Source organism: Rattus norvegicus, chromosome 1, assembly GCF_036323735.1.
Source record: "Rattus norvegicus strain BN/NHsdMcwi chromosome 1, GRCr8, whole genome shotgun sequence".
In the NCBI taxonomy this organism is placed as follows: Eukaryota; Metazoa; Chordata; class Mammalia; order Rodentia; family Muridae; genus Rattus; species Rattus norvegicus.
The window spans coordinates 112,124,147-112,140,739 of NC_086019.1; the positions used below are offsets into that span (position 1 = coordinate 112,124,147).

General features: G+C 39.8%; 1 non-coding gene across 1 annotated transcript; it reads right to left on the bottom strand.

Moving 5' to 3' along the window:
• Positions 1–15,924: 15,924 nt before the first annotated feature.
• Positions 15,925–16,031, bottom strand: LOC120100151 (U6 spliceosomal RNA). Its single transcript, XR_005499944.1, has one exon. It is a non-coding gene; the product is annotated as a U6 spliceosomal RNA (small nuclear RNA).
• Between the last annotated feature and the right edge of the window lie 562 nt (positions 16,032–16,593).

A 16,593-nucleotide genomic window follows, 5' to 3' on the forward strand; every position in this document is an offset into this window, starting at 1 on the left:
TGTCAGGGCGGTCAGCAGCACCAGGTACGGTCCTTTCCAGCGAGGCTCGAGTGTCTGGGCTCAGTGTAGCTGCAGTCTCCGACCTGGAGCTGATGAGATGTCTTGGGGGTCCCCGGGGCATAGGCTGCTGCCAGCTGTGACCAGACTTCTTTCTGTAACACCTGTAGGTCTTATAGCCTGGCATACAAATCATTATTACTATGACATGTTGGTTCAGTAACATCATCTAATACAGTCAGAGGAGCTGAGGCCCCATATAAGATTTCAAATGGGGTAAAGCTGAATCTGGAAGGGGTATTTCTTGCTCTGAAGAGAACAAGAGGGAAGGATTGCCACCCAGTCTGCTCCAGTCTCCATGGTCAATTTGGTCAGGGTCTCTTTTAAAGCTTTATTTATTTACTCTATCTGTCCTGAATTTTGAGGTCGGTAAATACAACGTAATTTCCAATCGACCTCTAAATACTTGGCCACACCCTGACTTACCTTGGCAACGAAAGTAGGGCCATTGTCTGATCAGATTACCTTGGGGACTCCAGACCTGGGGAAGATTTCTTCTAGTATCTTCTTGATGACTACCGAGGCCGTCTCTTGCTTGGTGAGGAAAGCTTCTATCTATTACTGGAAAGGTATCTACAAGCACTAGGAGATACTTGTGATCATATTTTCCTGGTTTTATCTCAGTGAATTTCACTTCGACTTTTCACTAAATTCTCTAGGTCTCTTTGCCCTGTTTGCTTGTTAAGCATTCACTTACTGACATACCTTATATTTTTTACTGCCTCTCTGGCTAGAATCTTAAAGTCTATTACATATACCTTAACTACATGGACAAGCTTCTTATCTAAGTGAGTCCATTTCTGTATTTGGCAAAGTGAGTCTTTTGTTTGTTCTCTGAGGAATAGTTTTCCCTCAAGTGTGTCATTGTCTTTTTTTTTTGTTTGTTTGTTTGTTTGTTTAAGCAATTTGGGCCTTTTCTTCTGTTGTACATTCTAAGTGAGGTCATCCCTTTAGTTCGATCCCAGTTCCCAGTGGCTGTCTCTTGCAGGCTTGCAGGCCTGTAACAAGGATAGGCTCCTGCATAGCCATTTCCTGAGCCACTTTATCTGCTTTGTTACTGCCCCATGCCACTGAATCTCTTCCCTCCTGATATCCTGAGCAATGACTAGTACTCACAGTTGTTGGCTTCACCAGGGCATCCAAGAGATGGCAAAGACATATGTGGCACTGACGTGCTGGGGGGGTTGAGATTCAGCCATTCCAGATGACATTGTGTTGTCCACCTTGGCAGCACCCACTTATGTCTGACCTTCATGAAGAGAACTGCTCCCGTCTGTAGACAAGGTAGCCTTGGCTTTCAGCAGGGGTCAATCAGCCAGTCGCAGAAGTCTTTCTTCCACCCATGGGCTTCTGCCAGTGCTTGACACTCATGTTGTGGTGGCTCCACATCAGGATTGGGCAGCAAAGTGACCAGATTGTCCCCAACCGGTGGAGAATCTAGTCCATGGCAGCCAACCAGTGGTCCCATCTTTTGGGATGTTCTATTCAAAGGCAAAACATCAGCCACTCTACCACAGCTTAAGTCCTGGATTGAGTGATAATGTTAGTGCCCGGCTGGCAGGAGTGATGTGTTCCAGGCAGAACAGCACTAAGCCACATATCTCACATCTCCCAGCATCAGATACTGGTGCACTGAGACAGGTCTTAAGCTCCACATAAACAGTCTGCAGATGTGCATACACATGGTCTCTCCTGGCCAATTCAACCCACACAAGCCATTTTGGAGAGCAAATTTCTCATGAGCAAGGGATAGGGGCAGTCAGGGATGACCATGAACTAGTGGGTTACCCGGCCCACGCCAAGGTCCACTGTTCTTCGGGCAGTCCATAATATTGTTTGTTGCCAGTAGCCCCCTGTACCCAAGGTCTTTGGACACTGGCCCACTGGATCATATGAGCACGGAGCGTTGAGCCCCCACATTCACACAGCAACTGGGCAGGCTTTCCTTCTATCTTTGTGCATAGCCAGCACTCTAGGACCAAGAGGCTTGCCTTCGGAGCCACTGGAGAGGCCCCTCTTGTTCTTCCTGGGGCAGTCCCTGACCCAATGTCCTTTTTCTTTGTATTAGGCACACGGATCTTTAGCCAGGAATTCTCTCCTGTTGCCAGGTACTGTCTTCCTAGGTTTTCTAACTACTGTGGCCAGTATATGTTCCTCTCTTGTCTTTTATCTCTCTTTAGCTTTCTAACTTCCTCTTCTTTTTGTCTCTTTTTCCCTAGCTTTCTGCTCTTTTTACCTTCTTTTCTCTTTCAACATTACTTTCTCTACAACTTATACTAACTCTCAGCAACTTAGCTTAACCCTTCAAATTTTTGTAACTTTCTCTTCATATCTTTTCTTTATCTTAGCCAGATTGGTGGGGCATTTTCCACCCTTGGAGCCTGGGGGCAGACTCGGAGCACTCCCTACCTTCAGGGGTATTGAAGTCAACAGTCAGGAGTGAGGGCCTTCCATCCATGTCTGGAACATTCTTTCTGGCCTCTAGTAGGATTTTGTCTTTCCTCAGTGGTAAAGAAGACCTGTAACGAGGTTGGGGCTTTAGCTCAGCAGTAGAGCACTTGCCTAGCAAGCGCAAAGCCCTGGGTTCGATCCCCAGCTCTGAAAAAAAAAAGAAAAAAAAAAAAGACCTGTAACAGTTCTCAAGTGGGATGGTGAGAAAACAAGAAGGGAATCTAGAGAATAGAGGTCCACTGAAGAGGACAAAAAGGCCATTGTAAAAATAAGCACAAACTTTGTGTCTGTGAACCAGAAAGGCGAGCAGAGAGGCAGCTTATCTGTTACCGGATGTCTCTCTGAACTTAGATTTTCCCTTAAGGAGTACCTCTCTTCAGTGTCAGCTTGGTGGCTTTACCTCTCAAGAGAACCAGGCTCCAAATGACACTAGGCTTCTAGTAACAACTAATAACAAAAGGTTGGAGAGATGATTAGAACCTGGGTGCTAGATACTAAGCAGGTGACAAAAGAATTGTAACCAGTTCACCTGGGGCTTCCTGTCTCTTACATCTAATCACAGTTTGTTGTAGATTCTTTTTGAAACTATTTTAGGGGTTTCTCTGCCCCCCAACCTGGGGCATTCCTCCTTGGGGAGGAGGCTCAAGAGAGAAAGAAAGAACTCCCCAGCAGAAAACAATTTTTCTCAAGCAAATTATTTTTAACTTTTAACTTAAGCACAAAGAGGACCAAGTAAAACTCTTTGACGAACAAAGCAAACAGTTCCATGATTTCAAACACAGTCATCAGTTCAAGATTTTAAACACAGTCATCAGTCCAAATTCAAACACGAAACAAAAAAAAAAAAACAAAAACAAAAAAAAAAAAAAACAAAAAGACACTCGACAATACCACAGAAAACAAACCAGACAAACAAGACCAAGACAAAGCATAACACCAAACACAGAAACAGAACACAGACACAGACACTAACACATCCAAGCAAAGAAAATTAGGACACAAAGAAGACACACAATTCCAACAAGACAAACGGGCCGCTCGGCTTTGGTGCCAAACCGAAAGCAAATGGAGGCGCCGAGGGTCCGGATCCGTCTGAAAACAAGAGGTCAGACAGAGGCGCCTTGGATCCGGATCTCACCTCAAAACATCCCATATTTGAGTCAACTGGCTGAGCACTTACAGGACAAGACAGGACAAGGCAGGACAAGACAAGACCGAACAAGTCAGATGCCGGCCTGCTTACCTCCCGGTGGGTGGTCGGTGATCTCTGGGCGGAGGATCTCTAGATCCCGGACGAGCCCCCAAATGAAAGACCCTCAGAGAGAATCTTCCCTCGGGAAGGAGATCCCCAAGCCCAATAATCAGGCCGAGACCACAGGATGCAATCAGCAAGAGGGTTTATTGTCAGGATACACAGGTACCTGCGGATGTCTACACAGGTACCTGCAGGCGTCTCAGTCAGCTCAGAAGGACTGGCGCCTCACCTGGATTTTCAAAGGCAGGCAAGAACAGCAACAGCCTCTTGACAAATGGTGAAGTTCAGAACCCCAACCTCCCCTCCATCTTTCTTTTCCTAGAGGTCTACTTTCTACAATGAACACTTTAGTCTCTCTCAAAAACTTACAACTCCCCTTTGACATCTCAGGATCTCCTTCCTTGATGAAGGTGTTCCTTCCACCATGAATGCTACTCATTCACACATCTAGTAAAGAAAATTTTGATGGTACCCCTCCACTTCATTGGTGTTTTTCGCTTTCTTCTCTCTCCCTTCTCTCTTTTCTCTCCTTGTTCCTTCTCATTTTCCTTATGTTTGTCTTTTTATCTCTTCCTCTTTTGCCTCCTCTTGTTATGTCCCTTCCTCCTAAGCCTTTCCTCATTATGTGCTTACTCTTTCTAAATATCTTTCTCTCCATCCTCAATACCCTGTTTATGTCTGTAGGTCTCATGAGCATTTTCTGTTGAAAGGAAAGAACCCAGCTTTTGGCCACTGCAGCTCCCAGATTCCTGTTAAACAGGCTGGCAGTTGCACTATTCTCAATAGTTGCTGTAGGCTTACCTTTCAGCTTCATATGTATTATTCGCCTTTACCATACTCAATGGAATGTTTTCATTTTAAAAACCTCATGGAGTGTCAGGTAAATGCTGCAGCTAAAAGTTCCTAATATAATTATGATCCAGAAGCCTCTCACTCTCAGCTGTGCTGAACTCATCTTTCATCTGTTCCTGGTCTCTGGATTGTATTGGTCCCCAGGGTTCCTGTTAAAGAGCAGAGCTTAGTTGCTGTTTTCCATCTCTCCATTTCTGAGTGTGTTGGTTTGTGCTGTGAACTTCCTGGTTCAGGAAAAGTCATTTACTATTAATTTTTCTTTGTTTCTTCTTAGAAGCATGCAAGTGACAGAACACCATCTTTTATTATGTGTCTACAACTAGAAATCCTAGCTGTGACCTTTTCCAGCAAAAGGCCTTGATTTTTCCTGGCTGCTTCAGCATGTCTGTTACTGTAATCCCTTACAAAATCCTTTTCTCATTTTTAACTATTGGAAAGTTGAACAGTTGTATCATAGACTTATACTTGACTACCTAAGTGTCCCTTTTGTGTGTACTTTTATGTTTTAAGAAAAGTTTAGCTGATTTGTTTTTCCTTTATATGTTTAGCCTGTGTTTGTATTATGTGTGTGCAATGCTCACAAGAAACAGAAGAGGGTATCCTATCCTGTAGAACTGGAGTTGCAGATAGCTGTCTGTGAACCATTTCACTTGAATAGAAGCCTGGAATACACTCTATTTTTCTAATATTTCTAACATCTCTTCAAAGTGAAGAGGCATAAAGAGACATTTAATAATATTTACATATTACCTGGTGATGACATTTGCTCATTATGTGACTTCCATCTGAGATTACATTCTGTTATCTAAGATTGATCATCAAAGCATGCAGACAAGAAACTACATGCTTAATAATAGAAATTGATTACATATTCAATATTCTCATACCTAGTAATGCATAGGAAATAAGAGAATTGAAATATCTACCATAAAACAGACATGACATGTGTGTCCCAACAACTTATTACCTTCATAAACTCTTTTATGTACACTATATTTATTGGAAAGAATTTTCACTCATGGAGAATATTCATGATTTACTTTCATTGATGAGAGATCTTGCTTATGGAAACTAGAAATTTTAAAGAATAGTAAGCATATGAAGGTGAAATTTAGGTTCAGTAAGAAGGAAACTATATATAGTAGGGACAGAAAGACTGGTCTAGTGAGTAAAACATTTGCAGCAAAAGTCTGAGGTCCTGAGTTCAGATCCCAAAAAATCATATATAGGGCAGAGTAGCAGTGTATGTCTATACTCCTAATGTTATAGGGTGGAAACAAGGTGATACCAAGGTCCACTAGTAGCCATAGACGCTGAAATGCAGAATTCCAGGCTCACTGTGAGATTATTTCTTAAAACAGAAGGTGGAAAACCATAGAGGAGCTCAGCTGAGTTGGCATGTGGCCTCTGTGAGTACTCACATGCCTACAAAACCCTCTCTCAGAAATTATACATAGCATAATAGAGGTTGTAGCTGAAAATATACAAGGTGGAAAAAAAATTGTTGATGCAAAAATAGTATAGAACTAACTCTACATTTCTGTTTCCTTTATAAGTTTGAAGAAGTCTCTTGAGTGAATAGAGAACACATGATTGGATTTTAGGTCATTAAGAGACCACATAAACTGAGGTTTTAGATCATCAGGAAGTACAGTCAGTCTTGCAGTGACTTAAAAGCCTCTGCTTCTTTAGGGCTGTGAACCCTATTAGGAGAGTTGTGTCTGTGTTTCTCTGGTTCTTCTATTACAGACTAAATATTTCATCAAGATCCTCAGAGTAGAGCCATATGGAGTTGAGTTCTTTGGAATATATCCAGGTCATGATAGTAGAATTCATATGAAAAATAGATTCACAGAACGGGCTCCTTCTCTTCTGTGTACACTTTCTCTAACATTGGTATGGAGCTACAAGACAGTGACTGTCTTGTGAGAGCAGAACTGATAGGAGGGCTAGCTTGGACGTCCTGCCTTCTCCAGCTGTCAGAATATGCTTACCACGTAAGTGCCTCAGACTGTGGTATTCTTGTTAGAGAAATAAAGTTCTCATGTATTTGTTTATTCCTAGATTTATATATGCTTGTTTGCTAGAACAAAATTTATTGAATTCATTCTGAACTTCATTTCAGCATGAAGTCAGGTTTATTCATTTGTAGAAGTTTATGTCTGATTTGTGTATTTCACTCCATTTCCTTGTCTGTTTCTCTGTGTGTTAGTACTAGTACTATATTTTATTATCATTCATATACAATGAGAAAAATATGAGTTAATTGATTCTTCACATTTTATTCTTCATGTCATACATGCTAGTTTTCTCTGTCTTCTCTTTTGATAAAAATTCTATATAAAAATACAAAAAATTCTATAGCCTGTATAATTCTACATAAACACATCTTGTTCTGTACCTTTATGAATTTAGCTTGTATAGACTCAAGAAGAAACAAAAGTACAACAGTGTTGTCTTTCACACTATGAAATAATGAGCTCTTCTGCATATTAAGCTTGATTTCTCGTTACTGTCTGGAAGTTGTGAACATACAGCCACACATATGCTCCATTAGATTTACCATCTAGTAATTGCATTTTAACCAATTAAAAATGGCATTTGGGTGTGGGGCTACAAAGCTATGTGCCTTGGTGAACGAGTCCGAAGCAAGACTGAGGTTGAGGCATGCCCAAACTCCAAAAATCTAATCTTGAGACCCGTGACAGAGAGCTGTTACCATGGTGCTCTTGAATTGCATCTCACAGTGGAGGAAGCCACCACAGAGAAATATTAAGTGATGACCAGATCATGGGCCTTGCCTGAGGTCCTCTCTGGAACGTGCTTCTGAATCAGGTACCACATGTGTGTGCTATAGACTGATGCTTGTCATTGTAGTGAATAAATCTTGAGACCAAATAATATCAGTACTCTATCTCTTCTTTCAAGCTTTTAGTTGGATGTGATTCACTACAGAGCTCTTAAAATTTGCAGTTTAGTCCCACACACTTTTAATAAGATGACATTTTCATAAACAGAACAGGAATAGTCTTCACCCAAGATAGAGCACATTGATCTCCGTTTCTTATGAAAATCCTCTAATCACAAAGCATCAAGGATCTGGAGGCCTGATTGTGCACAAAATATTGAATGCACAAAGTTAAAGCCGAGTAACCAATTTGAAGTGCATTCTCATTCACAAAGTATGTCGTTTTTCAGGGACACCTTGCTCCTTTAGACTACATTTTACATTGCTAAAATTAAACTTGTTTTCATTGATTTTTGGCTAATATTGGTTTTCCACAGATTAAATATTTTTTTATCAATAGTAAATTCTGAGATAGTGCATCATGTCTCTTCTGTTGTGTTGTAATACATCTCATTGTGTTGTCTTCTGTCAATGTATTGATTCAATTCTTCTCTCAACAAGTATTCTACTGAGATCCTTGAATTCTCTTGGTTTAGTTAAATCTTCCCTATTTGCGTCTCTAGTTTTAGAAGTATATTTTTAACCTATTTCCTTTCCATTACCATTCCTACAACTTGGAGACTAAAGAGAAGACTGAATAAAACCTCTGTATATTATCTTCACTCAGAAAATAAAATACTCACAGAATGAGTCTTGCAAACTGAAGATACCACCAAGTAAAGCTATCCTCAACAATAAAAGGACTTCAGAGGGAATCACTATCCCTGAACTCAAGCAGTATTACAGAGCAATAGTGATAAAAACTGCATGGTATTGGTACAGAGACAGACAGATAGACCAATGGAATAGAATTGAAGACCCAGAAATGAACCCACACACCTATGGTCACTTGATTTTTCACAAAGGAGCCAAAACCATCCAATGGAAAAAAGATAGCATTTTCAGCAAATGGTGCTGGTTCAACTGGAGGTCAACATGTAGAAGAATGCAGATCGATCCATGCTTATCACCCTGTACAAAGCTTAAGTCCAAGTGGATCAAGGACCTCCACATCAAACCAGACACACTCAAACTAATAGAAGAAAAACTAGGGAAGCATCTGGAACACATGGGCACTGGAAAAAATTTCCTGAACAAAACACCAATGGCTTATGCTCTAAGATCAAGAATCGACAAATGGGATCTCATAAAACTGCAAAGCTTCTGTAAGGCAAAGGACACTGTGGTTAGGACAAAACGGCAACCAACAGATTGGGAAAAGATCTTTACCAATCCTACAACAGATAGAGGCCTTATATCCAAAATATACAAAGAACTCAAGAAGTTAGACCGCAGGGAAACAAATAACCCTATTAAAAAATGGGGTTCAGAGCTAAACAAAGAATTCACAGCTGAGGAATGCCGAATGGCTGAGAAACACCTAAAGAAATGTTCAACATCTTTAGTCATAAGGGAAATGCAAATCAAAACAACCCTGAGATTTCACCTCACACCAGTGCGATTGGCTAAGATCAAAAACTCAGGTGACAGCAGATGCTGGCAAGGATGTGGAGAAAGAGGAACACTCCTCCATTGTTGGTGGGATTGCAGACTGGTAAAACCATTCTGGAAATCAGTCTGGAGGTTCCTCAGAAAATTGGACATTGAACTGCCTGAGGATCCAGCTATACCTCTCTTGGGCATATACCCAAAAGATGCCTCAACATATAAAAGAGACACGTGCTCCACTATGTTCATCGCAGCCTTATTTATAATAGCCAGAAAATGGAAAGAACCCAGATGCCCTTCAACAGAGGAATGGATACAGAAAATGTGGTACATCTACACAATGGAATATTACTCAGCTATCAAAAACAACGAGTTTATGAAATTCGTAGGCAAATGGTTGGAACTGGAAAATATCATCCTGAGTGAGCTAACCCAATCACAGAAAGACATACATGGTATGCACTCATTGATAAGTGGCTATTAGCCCAAATGCTTGAATTACCCTAGATCCCTAGAACAAACGAAACTCAAGACGGATGATCAAAATGTGAATGCTTCACTCCTTCTTTAAATGAGGAAAAAGAATACCCTTGGCAGGGAAGGGAGAGGCAAAGATTAAAACAGAGACTGAAGGAACACCCATTCAGAGCCTGCCCCACATGTGGCCCATACATATACAGCCACCCAATTAGACAAGATGGATGAAGCAAAGAAGTGCAGACCGACAGGAGCCGGATGTAGATCGCTCCTGAGAGACACAGCCAGAATACAGCAAATATAGAGGCGAATGCCAGCAGCAAACCACTGAACTGAGAATAGGTCCCCTATTGAAGGAATCAGAGAAAGAAGTGGAAGAGCTTGAAGGGGCTCGAGACCCCAAAAGTACAACAATGCCAAGCAACCAGAGCTTCCAGGGACTAAGCCACTACCTAAAGACTATACATGGACTGACCCTGGACTCTGACCCCATAGGTAGCAATGAATATCCTAGTAAGAGCACCAGTGGAAGGGGAAGCCCTGGGTCCTGCTAAGACTGAACCCCCAGTGAACTAGTCTATGGGGGGAGGGCGGCAATGGGGGGAGGGTTGGGAGGGGAACACCCATAAGGAAGGGGAGGGGGAGGGGGATGTTTGCCCGGAAACCGGGAAAGGGAATAACACTCGAAATGTATATAAGAAATACTCAAGTTAATAAAATAAATAAATAAAAAAAAAGAAATGCTGTTCTTTAATATTTCTATGACTGGAATGGAAGGATGCTCTGTGTGACACACTAACAGCAACTCAGCTTATATTTCTAATGCAAAGTCATAGGTGTAGTAATGCTGTCTCATAGGCATAATGTTTTGTGCATCATATAAGGATTATACTTGTATTATTCAAACAATGATTTCATGAACCCCATATATTATTGCAATCTAGATATGGCATTGTAATGTTTATTCTAAGAATCTTCCATCTCAACATTGCTCTCCATTTATTCTCCAATTTGTCAATCAAAGGTGAGAAGCTAATCCTGGGCAAGTGAGAGAATAGGACAGAACTTCTCCCAGCCAGTGGAGGTGAGAGAGGGAGGGAGAGAGAGAGACAGGGAGGAAGGGAGGGAGGGAGATGAAGAGAGAGAAAGAGAGAGAGAGAGAGAGAGAGAGAGAGAGAGAGAGAGAGAGAGAGGAGAGACAGAGGGAGGAAGAGGAAATTTGCTACAAAGGATGAATCCAGAGAGATATTATGGGAGAACTCATTTGAATCAGAGGGTCAAACCAACACTAAAATGCAAATACCTTCAGCTTTTTGGCTGGGGCATAGCAAGATTAGCTTAAAGGATTAGAATAGATCAATGAATGACTAACTACTCTATAAAACCAATTAAGTAAGTCTTATTTATAGTCTCAGTGTCATTTATTTCAAAGCTAACTGGGGAAAGAAAAAATTATCACTTAAAAATGCTTTTACACTATCTAATTAAAGGGAATGTGTTCAGTGTGCATTTTTCCTTAAATATTGTGTTGTGTAATTTCAAAAATATGAATATTACATGAAAAGAAAACAAGCCTAAATTCTGATATTAACTCACTCTAAATACAGAGTATATTTGGGGGGTATATCACATATTGTTTTGCAATTTTATGAGAACGCTTAGTAACTTTTTACCTTTGATGCCCTGTTACTAGGGGAAAGGTGATATAAGCTATGTAATTCATATTCATACTTATTTCCATTCAATAACACAACAAAATGATTACAGGACAATATTAAAAAGTAAAAGGTCCAGGGGTAAAAGATGGCTCTGTTTGTAGTACTTGCTGTCTGAGTGAGGCACAGTAGTATGCACCTGCTATTACTTTTCAGGGAAAGTCAGTGGGGACAGGAGGACCCCATGTGTTTAATAGCAAGGCAGTCTCATTTGAATTAGTAAATTCTAGTTTTAGTGAGAAAGATCATCTCAAAAAATAAGATAGAGATCTATAGAGGAAGGCCCTCAACATTTTCTAACCTCTATAGGACAACATGCACACACACACACACACACACACACACACACACACACACACACACAGACACACACGTATACACACACACATACACACGTATACACACACATACACACGTATACACATACACATGTACACACACACATACACACGTATACACATACACATGTACACACACACACACACACACACACACACACACAATGCAAACCACATACACACATGCACACGAAAATGGCCATATATCACACACGGTCTTTTTTATCATAAACCAATGTGTACATTACAAATTATATACATCAATAATTATGTCAAAAACATTGTAATGTGTGAAAAACTGGGGGAAAACACTTAAGTTTAATGGATATGGTTAATATCATGGTGATATATGTAATTATAATGTGTTCTGTAACAGTTGTCATAATTTGTAGCACTCTTAATTGTCCTCTTGCCAAACACATATCCCTGGTGTAACTATAGCTTTTAACTAGTCAGACAATTCTTTTTTTTTTTTGGGAAGGAAAGGATTTATTTCAACTTACACATCCTAATCATAGTCTGTCACAGAGGGAACTCAAAGCAGGAACCTGGAGACAAGAACTGGAGGCCAGACCACCAAAGAATGCTGCTTACTGGCTTGTTCCCCATGTCTGGCTCAGCCTGCTTTCTTATATCGCTCAGGACAATCTGCCCAGTTGGCTAGGCCTTCCCACATCAATCATTAATCAAGAAAATGTCCTCACAGACTTGCCTACAATCCAATCTGATGGGAGCCCTTTCTCAACTGAAGTTCCTTCTTTCCCAACGACCCTGGTTTCTGCCAAGTTAAAGGGGGGAAAAAAAACTAACCAACTGCCAAAGGAAATGCAAAATGTATGCTTTTAAGGACCTAACCCAAGATCAGTGGAAGCAAGGTAGATCCAAGAAAAGCTGAAGAAGCCCTCAGGGGGAAGAGGGAGAGTTGATGATTTGTTAGGGTTGAGGAAGCTTCCCCGCAGATATATCACACTATGCAAAGAACTTTTTAGCACCATTTTTTGAGTCTGCTCTCTACTGATGATTCTGCAATGGACTATGTGAGTTTCCTAAGGAGGCTGGAGTAAATTATTCACTTTGTTTAAAGGAATTCAGGGTCTGTAAAGAGATAGCTAGTCAGGTAATTGTTCCACACAATGGGAAGGCTTAACTCGTTTTCTTACTTTATTTCTCCTGTCTTGCTCACCTTATCTTTGAATACATAAAACCCTCTCTTGTTTGTTAAGTGTGAAGCCAGGCCTTTTCTCTCAGTCAATTCTGAGCAAGGTGTCTGTCATGGGTGGCACTTTCCTTTAATCCTAATCCAGTCCAGGGGAGCATAGCCAAGCAACACAAGGACACAATGTTTCCAAAACTAAACCAAACAAGCAGCCTGGGAGACAAGACAATGTTGTATCTCAGGGTGTCTCTAAACTCTATTCAACCACACGATTACATTTTTTGCCGGTTCAGGGGTCGGGGGGGAACAACAAAGATGCCTTGTTTGCTAGGCAAGCATTTTACCAAGTAAAGTACATCACCTGCCCCTCTCTTTTTAAAACCTTGAGTGAAGCACATGCTGCTCTTTAAATTGACAGTAACGCTGGGTTACTGTAAACCTCAAAAATCCTTGAGGAGAGAAGCTAGGTAAGGGATTGCTGAGGATTGGCAGTACTTTGTTATTTACAAACACAGGAGCAACAGTATTCTGGATCACAGGGCCCCTAGCATTCCAGACAAGACAATTCTAATTTAAAGAGTGTTTAGCAAAATTATTGTCTTCTTCTGAGGTACGAGAGTCATTAAAAAGAGGATAAAGTGTAGAAAGCTGTGAAGGAGCTCAGGCCTGTGGAAGCATGGCAATACTGTAACGTAGTTTTGGACAGTAATGGTCATTGTGGTATGCATTAATCTGACAAAATGTTGCCTATGGAGGAGTCCAAGAATGAGAGCTGAATTTTTTGGCTCACTGTTTCAGAGTGTCAGCTGGTGGTCTCATGGGTTTGCTTTTACTTTTTCATGGTGAGCAAAAGACCATGGGTGGGGGGCATGTGACATTCAAGCTATTCATTTTGTGGTGGCCAAGAAACAAAGAGATGTGAAAGGACCAGGGACAAGATAAATCCTTTCAATGAAAGTTCTCATCCCTTATTTTAAATAATAACCCAAATCTTAACAAAAAACATTATGATATCTTCAATGGACTAATTAACCCACTGATGAATTAATGCCAGCATGGTTTGATCACCACTTTTCAACAGCACCATTTCTGAGTTCCCAGCCTAATATACTTAGATTTTTTGAAGGGCAAGCTTCTTATAATAATCACAAAAAAGACTAAAAGAAAAGCAAGAAATTCAGAGATATTTAGACTTTGATTTACATGCAACATAAGGACAAAAGTAAGATGAGTTGTGGCACCTATGAGACATTTGATTTTGTGTTCTGAGAAAATAATTGAATAATTAAAGCTTAGATGCCCTAAAAGAAATAACTACTGGGTATCTTTTCAAGTTTAAGATGAATAATTTCCTGTTAAACATTCCCCCAACTTTGTCATGGGTAGAATGAATTAAATAGTTATTGAGCATCTTTTACTTTCTAAAAATGCATTTTTATGGAATCTGTTTAGATCTAACACAACTCAAACACCAAGTCAAGGCAGATGACAAGAATGTATTGTAATCTAGCCACCACTGATCAATCAGGGCACCAGAATAGAGTTGGGAGTCTATCTGTCATCCTGAGTCAGAATATCACAGAATATTTAAGCTTGCAAATCACAAACACCTGTGCCAAGTTGTTACATTTTCCCACCAATCAGGATTTGGGGACAAGAGCTTTACTTATGTTGTTGATTTAGGTTAACCAATACAAAATGTAGTTTTTACAATCCAACCAATCAAATCAATTTGTTCTTTTGTAGATGGACATGGTAATTGTGTTTTGGGGAGCAAGGGATGAATTGAAAGGCCTAACCTATTCTATCTTGGGACTATACTCCATATTGAAAGAAAAAGAGTCTGAAAACTTGGTCTGTAGTTGAACCCAAGCTGCAGCAAAATACCAGGAAGGAGCTCATGACTTGTTCTTGGCCCATACCCCAGAGTTACTCCCTAGCTACTTCCCAGAAACATTCAATCAAAGATTAGTTTGATTGTTTCAGATGTACTTTCCGACTGTTTGTGATTTTTTTCAAGGTTTTGCTTCAGAGTACCCACCTATCAGCTTACAATAGTCATAGAATTAGATAATTACCAGGCTGAAAAACCCTTGCCATTTCCTATAAAACCTTGTCTGGATGAGGACTTAGGGCTACTTCATCATCCTGTCCTGCTGTGGCAGAGTAAGACCAAACTCAAATTTGAGTTGAAGAGACTCTAGTGCGATTATATCAGAGTCTGCTCCTGGATGGTCTTTTGGGGTTCACAAAATGGGCACAACTGAATAATGGGACCTATGGAAATGGAACAGTCATCATGTGTTTGGGAAGCAAAGATTGTATAACAGGAAATGTGGTTAGCAAGACATGTTTTGGAACAAAACAGCAATACTTAGGAAAAGTTTCTTTTGCTTATTCCCAACATGTATTTAATTTTAGAAATTTTCTAAAATTTATTTTTATATCACTTCAACTTTTAAAACAGAACACATTTGTATTAAATGCATCATGAGGAAAATAAAATATATCACATACATATAAAAATTGACAGTAACATTTTTAATACAATATCCTGGAGGCAAACAGAATAACACTAGGTAATGATTATAGCTATCTCTACATTCTGTGGTATATATTGAGGTCAAGCAAGATTTAGGATATCCACATAACATTTATCAGTGCTGACTGGAAGCCAAAGTAATCTATTTTAGGTAAGTTTTTCAGATAAATTGTAGGGCTAATCTTCCATATAAATCAATTGTTTTAAGGTGATCTGTTCTCATTTAATAGAAATTGATGTTATATCAAACACAAAGAGCCATTATAATGAAAAAGCATCAAACAGACTAATTGCTTCTAATTTCTTTTCTCGGTCACTTTCAATTTGTTTTGCTTCCATGTATTCGTTAACACTTATAGACAGATTCTGTCAGACTAATATTCCAACTCTACCTCCAAGTTCAGAAAGGTCCTAAGGAGAATTAAGAATAATATAAGTTTAAAACAAAACAGAACTAACTGTCAGGGTCACTGTTTCTATTATTTCTGAAAACTGTATGACTTTTTTATAATGTTAATTTTTTTATACAGAGACATGCACTTATCAGTCTACTTGCTCAAAATGTGGAGGAAGGAGGATCACAATATTTAAATATATCATCCTGGACAACATAGAAGTGTCTCCTTCAAAAAACATCAAATAATGCAAAGAAAACTAAACAAGAGAATATTTAATTTTTTTTATTTTAAGTATGGAACGCTTCACGAATTTGTGAGTCATCCCTGCACAGGGGCCATGCTAATCTTCTCTGTATCGTTCCAATTTTAGTATATGTGCTGCCGAAGTGAGCACTAAATTTTTAAATAAAATGTTATCTCTTTGCAATGAAACCAAAAGAAAGACACACGAACATAATTCCGCCTCTAACAATGAAAATAACAGGAAGTGACAATCACTATTTCTTAATAACTCTCAATGTCAACGCACTAAATTCACCCCCAAAAAGACATAGACTGACAGACAGGATATGTAAAGAGGACCCAGCATTTGCTGCATACAGGAAACACACCTCAGAGTCAAAGACAGACACTAGCCTCAGAGTAAAGACAGGAAAACAGCTAGCCAAGCAAATGGTTCAAAGAAGGAAGCTGGAGTTGTCATTCTAATATCAAATAAAATTGACTTTCAACCAAAAGTCAACAAAAAAGATAAAGAAGGACACTTCATACTTATCAAGGGAAAAAATCAACCAAGATGAACTCTTAAACCTAAATATCAATGCTCCAAATGCACAGGCACAAACATTCATAAAAGAAACCTTACTAAAGGTCAAATCACACATTGCAACTCACACAATAGTAGGAAATTTCAACACCCCACTCTCATCAATGGAAGGATCACAGAAACAGAAATT